The 10,802-nt window shown below is 35.0% G+C and overlaps 1 pseudogene; it reads right to left on the reverse strand.

Moving 5' to 3' along the window:
• Positions 1-5,559: 5,559 nt before the first annotated feature.
• LOC141697845 (protein argonaute 16-like) lies at positions 5,560-10,432 on the reverse strand (annotated as a pseudogene).
• Between the last annotated feature and the right edge of the window lie 370 nt (positions 10,433-10,802).

Below are 10,802 nucleotides of genomic sequence, written 5' to 3' on the forward strand. Positions count from 1 at the left end.
TATCAGTCCAATCCAGGTGAAGACCACTGGAAAGCAGTGAAGAACATCCTTAAGTACTTGTGAAGGACTAAGGATATTTTTCTTGTTTTTGGTGGCGGATCTGAGTTGAAAATAGAGGGTTATGCTGACTCTAATTTTCAATCAGAAAGTGATGATAGCAAATCCATGTCAGGGTACGTGTTTACTCTGAACGGTGGTGCGATTAGTTGGAAGAGTTCCAAACAGTCTACAACGGCTGACTCCACAGCGGAAGCAGAATATATAGCTACAAGTGAGGCTGCAAAAGAAGCCGTTTGGATGAGGAAATTTGTTTATGAGTTGGGAGTTGTTCCTAGAATTGAGGAGCCTATTGTGTTGTATTGTGATAACAATGCAACAATAGCAAAAGCCAAGGAACCTAGGTCTCATAAAAATTCCAAACATGTTTTGCGACGCTTTCATTTGATTAGGGAAATCATTGAAAGAGGAGATGTCAAGATTGAGAGAGTTGACACACATAACAACGTAGCAGACCCACTCACAAAGTCATTGTCTCAGATTCACTTTGATCGTCATAAAGAGAAGATGGGTATTAGATACCAGGGTGATTGGCTTTAGTTCAAGTGGGAGATTGAAAGTGTTTGTCCTAAATCCAATCATGTATAATGAGTTAGGAAGAACTTTCTTGTATTCCTATTTGATTTCATTTGAATTAATAAAAGACTTGTTATATTTTTATGGGCTTTATCTATTTAAAGTGTATTAAATAAGATGTTCCATAGTTTAGAGTAAAGCTTCTAGAATTATAATGAGATTATAATAGTGAGATCTAGAAGACGACAACTCTGGACTTAAACAGTTCCTGATCATAGGATAACTAATCGAATGTTAGTGGATCCGCAAAGATTGGTACATACTATGCTTGCTCCCTTCAGGAGGATGTCTGTTCTCATAGGCATTTATGTTGTGACACTATAGCTAGTATGTAGGTGCTTATTAGGGAATAAGTTCACTGAACATGACTCGATAAGTTGAACAACTAATGGAGATTACTCACGTGTCAATAGTTATTCACTGAGTGATAGTTGTACAAGTGTCCTTAGACTTGAGATCGTTAAAGGTATCTTATATATAATGAACTGTGCTTTAGTTTAGTCCTTAGTCTCAAGGACATCCATTAAGTCTATTCTGGGCATAGGGATTTGTGTATAGAGATAGTTGACGTCAATAGAGGATCTACCCCTTCCAGTATAGGAAAGGAATATCCTATGTTATTCTTAGTATGCGAGTTCTGGAATCTTTGGCCAGAGTGTATGAAATTAGAAAGGAGTTTCTAATTTGCATTAATATGAACTTTGCATTATGAATAAGAAATCATATGATTAAATTTGATAGGCCTGACACGAGATCCATGCCTTGTATTTATTCGGGATATTATAAGGGTAGAAGGAATTCATTGTACGGTAACTAGTCACTGACAGGTTCTTGATATTCTAAGCAGTGAATTCATATTATCCGGATAGTCGCGATATGTTGAGAAGCATCACTCACGATGTAGAATAAATATAATTAATCAGTTAATTATATTTAGTGAATTTTAGTATTCATGTAAATAATTAATAAAAGTTTATTATTATTTATTTCTACTACCGGCATAATATTGAACCTACAGGGTCACACCATAAAAGAATATTTTCTTTGATGAAATAATGAGAGAGAGAATTATTTTCTAAATAGTTAAGAAAAAGAAATAATGATTAAAATAGTTTTAATTATTATTAAAGCATTTTATAAAGATAAAATGTGGGGGTTAATATATATAAAGATATATTATAAAACCCTAGGAGAGCCCTATAAATAGAATGAGATGGCTCATTCTATTTACATAACTTTGGTTTTGTGAAAACCCTAGCCTCCATCTTCTTCCTCTCTCTCTCTCTCCCCCCCCCCAAAAACTCCATTTTATAAAAGCTCGGTTTTATAAAAGGTTCATCGAAGAGAATCGTTTTTGGTGGATACCGGTAGAGTGCTTCACACACTGAGGAGCAACTGCTAGCACTCCAATTTTATAAAGCTTCGATCCACAAGGTATGGTTTCGATCCCTCAGTTTTTCCTTTTTATACGTTTTTCTATATGTGCGGTATATGGTTTTTACGGAATAAATGTTATTTCACGCTTTCGCTCATCCGTAAATTCCTTCAGAAGCAACTTTGCTTTCTTGTTTCCAAAAAGCGTGAAGCCGGGTATGGTGATTGTGGAAACTTTGAGATGAAATGACCCGTGATTGGAGTTTTTGCCCTAAGAATGTGAAGATTAGGGACAAATAAAGAGTGAAATGGAAGTAGAAGGGAGGTCTATATATATATTGTCCCTAAAAAATATTTGAAATATTGGATTTGAAACCAACGGTAGTGATTAGAGACATTTGGAATTCAACAGTAGGATGGCAGTTGTAATCTCGAGGCAGACAACTGTCGTAATTAAGACAGTCCCGCCTTCCCAAGCGACTTTAATACCGTCCGAAGATCTCTGTGAATTCTGAAAGTTTGGTTCCATCTGGCATTTGTTCGACGGGGATGAAGAAATGGGCTTCAGCCAGGTATTCCTCAGGACGAAGCCCAGGGACATGTTGGAGGCCCATCTCACTAGGCCCATCATGTCCGTCTGGGCTGAAGAGGACTTAAAATATCCATGGGTTGATGAGTGTCAAGACATGAAGCTAAAGGTGGATCATCCCAGTAAAAGCGACGACGTGGTCTTTTGAGCCACAACATCCACTCCCCCCTTTTGGTGGAATTGACTGAAGACGGTGGAGGATGATCATTAGCATGCATGTTATATACATCAAAATAAGGAAAAACACACACACACAGATTATATCACCATCTCGTATTCCGAATTATCCATACCAAAACCTGTTAACTTATTCTCACGCCCGAGGTGAATCGGGGGGGATTATCCCTCGCATTCTTCTCTTTGCAGGCCGAAGTCAACCTACGGGGCGAAGACCGGGTCAGCAGAAATTAGGTTATAACAACATTATGTATAAACAATCTACTATTAGACGCACTCCAAAATACAGAGATCAATCGAGAATTGATTGTAACATACACTAACAACAATCATCACTTGTGTTTCCCCTCCATTCACATTATACAACTGGAAAAGATGGGTGTAAAAATAAACGCATGAATGATATTATGGATTACAATTGTTTAATCTTCATATTTGGGATGAGTATAAAATCTTGAAAAGTTATTAATTGGATCATAATTTCTGAAAGATTATTTTCATCAAAACTCCGATTGTCAACCGCCAAACTATTAGTCTTTATAGCCACGACCTTGTGAAGAGACACGTGACAAAGGTAAGTGCCATGTGAAAAGAAATCATGAGCGAAGATACTGTGATGTTTTTAGTTAATTTTTACATTTTTAATGTATCATTGCGTGATCAATTGCATTTACTTAAAGATAAGTCTCGTGCGAATAATATCACGGGCGAATGTTTAGTTTCCTAACTTTCACACACATTATTTTATGTATTATGCACTAAGTCAGGGATCTTCACGGAAATAGTCTCCCTATTTTCAAGGCATATTCAGTATATTTGGTTTGGTTTGATTTATCTAGGACGTAAAATTAAATATTTTGTTTAACCGCCCTTCAAACTACCTCCCTTTTCATTTTTCACTAATCAACTATATATGAATATTACTAAAGTCATTCATGTTGACCTGTAAAAAAAATCATTCATGTCGAATACAGGGGAAAATGGAAATAATATAATAATTATTGAGGAGGAACTATTTATCCTTAATAGCGAGGAAGCATTTAGAACTCTTAAAATAATCAAGAGTTAAGATTGTTGGAGACATATTTTATTTTTACATTTTCAAATTTAAATAGGGAGCCTATATAAGAATAGAGATGCAATATTTTTTTTTTGGTATCCCTATAATAATCATAGAAATCCTTAACACAATATTAAGTAAATCAAAAATCATAATAGGGCAATTTTTCCCTTTTAATAACTTTTTGTTCTAGTAGTTGAAATATATCTCTGAAAATAACATTACCCTTATTTTAATATGGATGGAGTACGACTCTCTTCGATTGTACTAGGGTGGTCAACGGTATACATTTTTGTGGAGCTCTAGTGGTCAATGTCGTTTCAAGATTATTTATATTCATTCATCAAATAAATACATAAATACATCAATATTGTCTTATAGCACATGACATACCAAATTTCTCCCGGCATTCATAACGAAATTCCCCAATTTTAATAATGATAATAATATTTACAAAAACTTTATGAATTACATCAATAATAAAATATATTAAATTCCCATAAACTCACAACACTCAAAATAATAAATATCGAGGATTTGTAAAATAAAAAAGAAAATTAAGAAAAATCTTGAAAGTAATCGTGATCTTTCGATCGAGAAGCATTCTTGTAAGTCTGTTATAATCGTTTCCAATCCAGAAATGATTATCAAGTCATCGTCATCGTTGTTTTCAATTGAAAAACAATCATTGAATCGTCATCGTTGGTTTGGTCGTTATATGATTGATCGTTTTATTATTTAACACTTTCATTTTTTTACAAATTTTCAGAAAATATCATTTAAGGGGGTTATTATTATCGAAAATAAAAAAAATAATATTTTCAAAATAAAAAATAAACTATACATAACTATTCAAAATTTTGAAAATAAAATAAATTATATATAACTATTATCGAAAATATAAAATTTTAGTAAATAAACTATATATAAATATTATCAAGTTTTTTTTAATAAAATGGTTAAAATGTTTATTTTTTATTGTTCAATATCGAAAATTCGAAATTGTTAATAAAAAATGTTCGAGGGTTAAGGTAAAAAATATGTTGAATTTTAATGGTCAAAATGTAATTAAATATCGGTTTACCTTGGTTCACGTGGCTATTGCGTGAGCCCGTAGGGTTTACCTTGCGCACCCAAAGGGTAGCGGCTACGGGTTATTTACGATAAAAAAAATTAAACATTGTCAAATTACATTTTTATCCTGACCTATTTAACGATAACGGTGGAAACTAACGGAATGGGTGCAAAATGCAGCGTCCAAAAAAGTCTGGGATGCAAAGTGCAATTGTTGAAATTATTGATATCAAAGTGACAATGGTCCAAACCAACGAGGTGCAGTGTGCAATTAACACTATAAAAAATAATCAAACTTCAAATTGCTAAATAGTTTCAAATTAAATTTCATAGCAAGATAGTAATCGATACACCCTGAAAACCAAAATAGATCAGTTTTGAAGCAAGAGAAAAGGGCAGGTGTTTAGTAGAATCGTATCAACTTGATAGATACATTGTTCTACCCAAACAAGCATTGTGTGTTGGACATGTTTATATATCAGCAACACTTAGAGATTGGTATAGTTCTTTTTTCAAGTATCATCAATAATTCGTAGGCAATTGTGTTCTTAAAGAGAATAAGCAAAACTCCAAATGTTAATCACTAACGTGTTTAATGCTGATAAACTCTTATCTAGTAGGCGCATCAGCAGAAAAACATAGAGCGTGCAATGTCCTTGTGCAATCTAAGTTGCGCGAGGACAGGATCACTCCCGGTAGGCGCATCAGCAGAAAAATATAGACCGTGCAATGTCCTTATGTAATCTAGGTTGCGCGAGGACATGAGCACTCCCGACTGAAGTATGGCTTCCGCGTCCAGAAGAAGTATCAGAGGGTTCGTCAAACTTCATTATCTTGCCCATCAGAGAAGCCGTAAGGTGTGCATAGTAAACAGGTGCAACTATAAACAGGTTTAAGGGTAACACAAGGTTAGTTGATTAAAACTACATACCAAAGCATACTCCACGAAAATAAGAGGAAAAAACAGTACCTATGGAGATTGCAGTAGTACTCCTTTAATACCTAAAGGGGGCCAAAAAAATAATACGGACAATTAAATTAAAAATTATTATTAAAAAACAAAAAGTCTGGTTTCTGAAAACTTACACATATGACAGTGAATGGATGAGATTCTGCATATTGTCAGCTGAGAAACCGATTTCATCAACCAAAACATGATAGTGAGCAGGCCGAGAGGTTCCCTGACAGCACATAATTTATGAAACAAAAATAAAAAACTAATTCATCTAGCTCATATCAAAGGATCAACAGTTTTTTACGACCAAACATTAATGGGAAGGAAAAAAGGTGGCCACTTACAATCCTCCCTGCCTGAGAACACATGTAAAAATCATAATTTAACGGGTGCACAATATTTGTGTCCACAACAGTACCTGCAAGCTCAGAAACAAAGATACAGGTAACAAGACATATTGGAACATGACAAATATAACACAATGAAGTTCAATGTTTATAGGAGCAGACTAGGAGGAACATTCTGATTCTGACAGGGACCTGCTTGAAACAACTTAGTGTGATGATTCTTTTGAGCAACAATCACTGTGAATTTGGGTATAGATCCCCCACTGTCATACTGAAAAGCCTGGAAACACAATGAACTAATTTATCTCCATGAAAATATAAGGTGAACTCATGGATGGAAAAATTAATCAAGGTAGTTGATAATCTTTACATGGGTAATAACACATACATAAGAATATACTAATCATTAATCAAGTATTTTAGTAATAAACAAAAAATAAGAGAGTACCTTTATTATTTGATCAAGCTCATAGTTCAAAACTTGTTTGAACTATGATTCGCTAACCCCGTCCCTGGGCAAGAGGACATGCATAAGCTTAATGAGATCAACATTATGTACATCAATTTGGCCGTTAATATGTGATACCTAAAGATGATGACCTGAGATGGCATGCGACCATTGCTACTCTTTCTGAATACATCAAGCAGTTCCTTAGAATACAAGAATACAGTCAATTAAACACTAATCAAAAACTTATTTATACCTAAGTGATGAACAGGCTGAACTGATATCCTAGGTTTTAAGTTACAACCTATAAAAGATGATTGATCAGTATACTATTTAGGTTACTCAATCTCATTCTCTCTCTTAGCTAGGATAAGCAAAGCTTACGGTTCTTTTAAGTGCAGAAACTTGCAAGTCACTAGTCTTATCTCCGCTCCCAATAAGAATTAAAATACATGACAAGTATGTACATATATTATACCTTATTATGCCATCATCATCAATGCCATTTGGTGATGGTTTAAATAAACCCTCGATCATCTCAACTTTAGATGATTGTATTCTAACAGCTGCACTATACCTCGATATCAAAGGCCAGGTGTGCGATCCAACAACCTAATAGTAACAATTACAAGCAAATAATTAGAATCATATGCTTCATTTGAGTATAACTAAAAACCAAACAAATACAGGTGCCACGCCAGTAAAATACCGCTGCAATTGAGGGGACATCTGATTGGCCAGGAGAGCCATGAGAAACATCCATGCCCAAAATCATGGTCGGAGTGTCATTTATCACGGGCACACAAGAATCAGCTTCAATTTCTAGCAAAGAATTAATACCCCCAAGCTAGAAAAGAATTGGGGGTAGGAGATAAAAACACGTAGGTGTGAATTTTATTCGTTTGAGTAAAGATATATGAGGTATCGACTTCTTCTACTCGATATGACTACTTCCTGACATTGAAAATATAATTACCTTGGAATTTATTTTGAGAAGAACATTTGTGAGGTACTGGTCATTAAGTTTCACTGGTGGGCAAACACATTGTGTGACAATTCCTAGATCAACCAAACATCTCTTCTTCCACGGTCCTTGAAAATATAAAATTATGCTAAATTAACTACCGACCAGAATAATATTGGCCCGTGAAATGGAAGTTTGGCTAAAACATACCATAGATATCAGAATTCTTTCTCTGTGGTAAGACACACAAGATCAACATGGGAGGTTCCCGGAGCTTTGTCTTGAGTTGTTTAATCATCTTTTCCACCCTTACCGACGGGTTAGTTGTTCTATAATGGCGTTCTTTCTCAATAAATGCAACTGGATCATAAATAGCTTGAAGACAAAATAGAATTTATTTGTCATCATGTATATCTAAAAATCTATCGGATGGACAAAGCAAAATATACATACCATCCCCTTTTCCCTTCCACAGTGTTTAAGTTTGGACGATAGATCATTCATATCACAACGAGCAGAGAAGTTCACTACTGCCCAATGATCTATTCTGATGGATTCGTAAGGTCTCTGCATGAGGCATAAAACAATTGAGGGTAGATTAGATTTGATAATAAGATAATCAGGATAAAATACAACCAAATATAAGTCCGGACACTCAACATACCTTTCTATTAAAATTCCATTTACCATTTTCGGGAATGCAAACTTCATTTTTACCAACCTTCAGCTGCAATTGCAATGAAAATGAAATGTTAAAGTACCATAAAACCGCGGAAAAAATTACAGAAGAAACAAAAATACCTTTGGTGCAGTAAGGACACGACCAACAAATTTGGTAAGCTGTTTCTCCATATATATGCCGCAAGCATATAAGAGAGGATCTTCATCATACCGATACTTTTTCATGGACTGATAATGGAAGTGCATTGATCAATAATAAAAATTATATTTTTAAAAAAAATGAACTAAAGAGCTACACTGAGAAATATTAACCAAAACTTGAAAATTTAAATATCCGGAGAAACTTTACATGAGTAAGAACTTCTTTCCTCTCCCGAGGTCCCTGCCTGAACTTTTCCACTAATGAGGCTCTTTGCACAGAAGATAGTGATTTTGTATATCGCTGAAGGGAGACCAGGCTACAGAACTAAAAATTACAACAGGAAAAAAAATCAATCGCTTCAAGTAAAAACTAAATTAGAAGATAAAGAAACTAGAATATGCAAAAATATCTCAATCATGTTTACTCACCTCCAGTGGGAGATATATAGGCTTGCTGGGTTTACCAACATCAAGGCACGGAAAGTATGCAGAAGTTCTAAGTTCCAAGTTCAGATGTCTTCTAAAGTACTCATAAACTGTAATCTCCTTAGGTTTCACTTCACCACGGGTACCAACATCTCCAGGTTTTTCTTTCAATGTGAAACTTCAAACAGAAAGAAACAAAGTGAGAATCAATTCACAGGCCTTTTCCTTTTGAACATTAGAAAAGGATGAATTAAAAAATTAAACAACTTACTATAGCTCATTGCAAGGCTTCTCACTCAACCCTTTTATCTTAAATTCTCTGGTGCTATGTGTGGCCTTGACTCTCATGTTTCTCAACATTTTCTTGGCCTGTTGCATTTTTAAAACGACAATTTAATAGACACAAAAAAACAGAAGCACAATGCAGGTTTTTCAGGTGTTGTTTCATGAATTACCTTAAGTCAGTCTATTCTACGAGCATCCTGTATACCCTGATTGGCTCTCAGGAAATCAATTACAGGCCCAGGAGTAAGGATCATGGTCGTTGACACGTCTGAAGAAATGAATGAGTAAGTGGGCAACAAATGATATAAGGGCATCAAGTGAAATAAGTGTGTTAGACATATAATCTTGAAAATAGGCTTATGGAGAAAAAATATAGCATCCTTACCTAAGTTGAGTGACAATCCTCCCTGAGTAGGACGAAAACTAGAATGGAGACCACGACAAGTAGAAACCCCTCCTCCAACACTAGTAAGCATCCTAGAGTCATCATGGAAAAATGACTGCCTCACCAAAAGGCAATCCCTGCATATTCCACATTCATAACAGTAAGAAATGCATCATCTCAAAGTGCAAGTTTCTTAATTGGTTCTGGTCGTCTGGATACCTTTTAGCTGCTTGTTGTCTCAAGACAATGTCAAGCACCCTCAGTGTATCTTGAACTTGTTCAGTGTCAGCTCCATCTAAAATAGAGTTCAAAGGTATCTTGGTCGCATAGTTGATCGCCACTATGTAAGATTTTGAGTAAAAATATTGCCTAGACCTTTTACCAGGTTCACCAAACCTGGATGCGATTTCACTGATATGAAGATGAATTAAATTTCCATCTTGTTTAAATGTTTCATGACTATAATATAGTAATCAAGTAAAGAAATAAAGTGACAACAAACCGTTTGGCAAAGGATTCCTCAAGCACAACCGTGAACTCCTGCTTGTTCCGGGGTAAAGGCCCCACAGTAAACAAGGCTTTCTCTCCATCATATGCAAACTTCTTACCATCAAGTTGTGAGGAATACGTGTCGTACAGCTTATCCATAATCTTTCTTCCAATCACCTTATTCTCAACAGGGGTCCTGTCTTCGTAACTGATTAAAACCTGTAGAAAATATACTAAATTAAATACTTAAAATTCATTTGTACATGTCTCAACCCTGAAATCCTGATGGAACTTACACTATACTGGTAAAAAATCTCATGTGGAGACTTGACAGAAACTTTAAAATGGTTGGATTCCAATTGTATGCGACTTCCACTCCTACCAAATCTTGGCCTAGTAATCATACCACATTTCGTGGGATCAACTCGTTCAGGTTTCACTGCAGCTGGAATATCTGATGATCCACCTACATTCTGGATGCCTGTTTTCTCCATGATTTGCCTTGACAACCTGCAAATTTAGTAGTAGACATTTTATAAAAATTTAGAACCACAATTTAACAAGCATCACCTATTAGTTATTTTTAAACAAGGGTGAATACTAAAACTGTAGAACAAAATGTCACATCATTAATAATATCAATCATCCAAAGAAAATTTAATGCCATAAGGTTGATCGTGGAGATATAAATAAGAAATACGTGAAATAGACGAGAATATAAATTTACGCTAAAAGTTGAAGTGAACAACTAAATTACAACAATATGTATTGTGA

The sequence above is a fragment of the Apium graveolens genome, chromosome 11 (assembly GCF_009905375.1).
Source record: "Apium graveolens cultivar Ventura chromosome 11, ASM990537v1, whole genome shotgun sequence".
Taxonomy (NCBI): Eukaryota; Viridiplantae; Streptophyta; class Magnoliopsida; order Apiales; family Apiaceae; genus Apium; species Apium graveolens.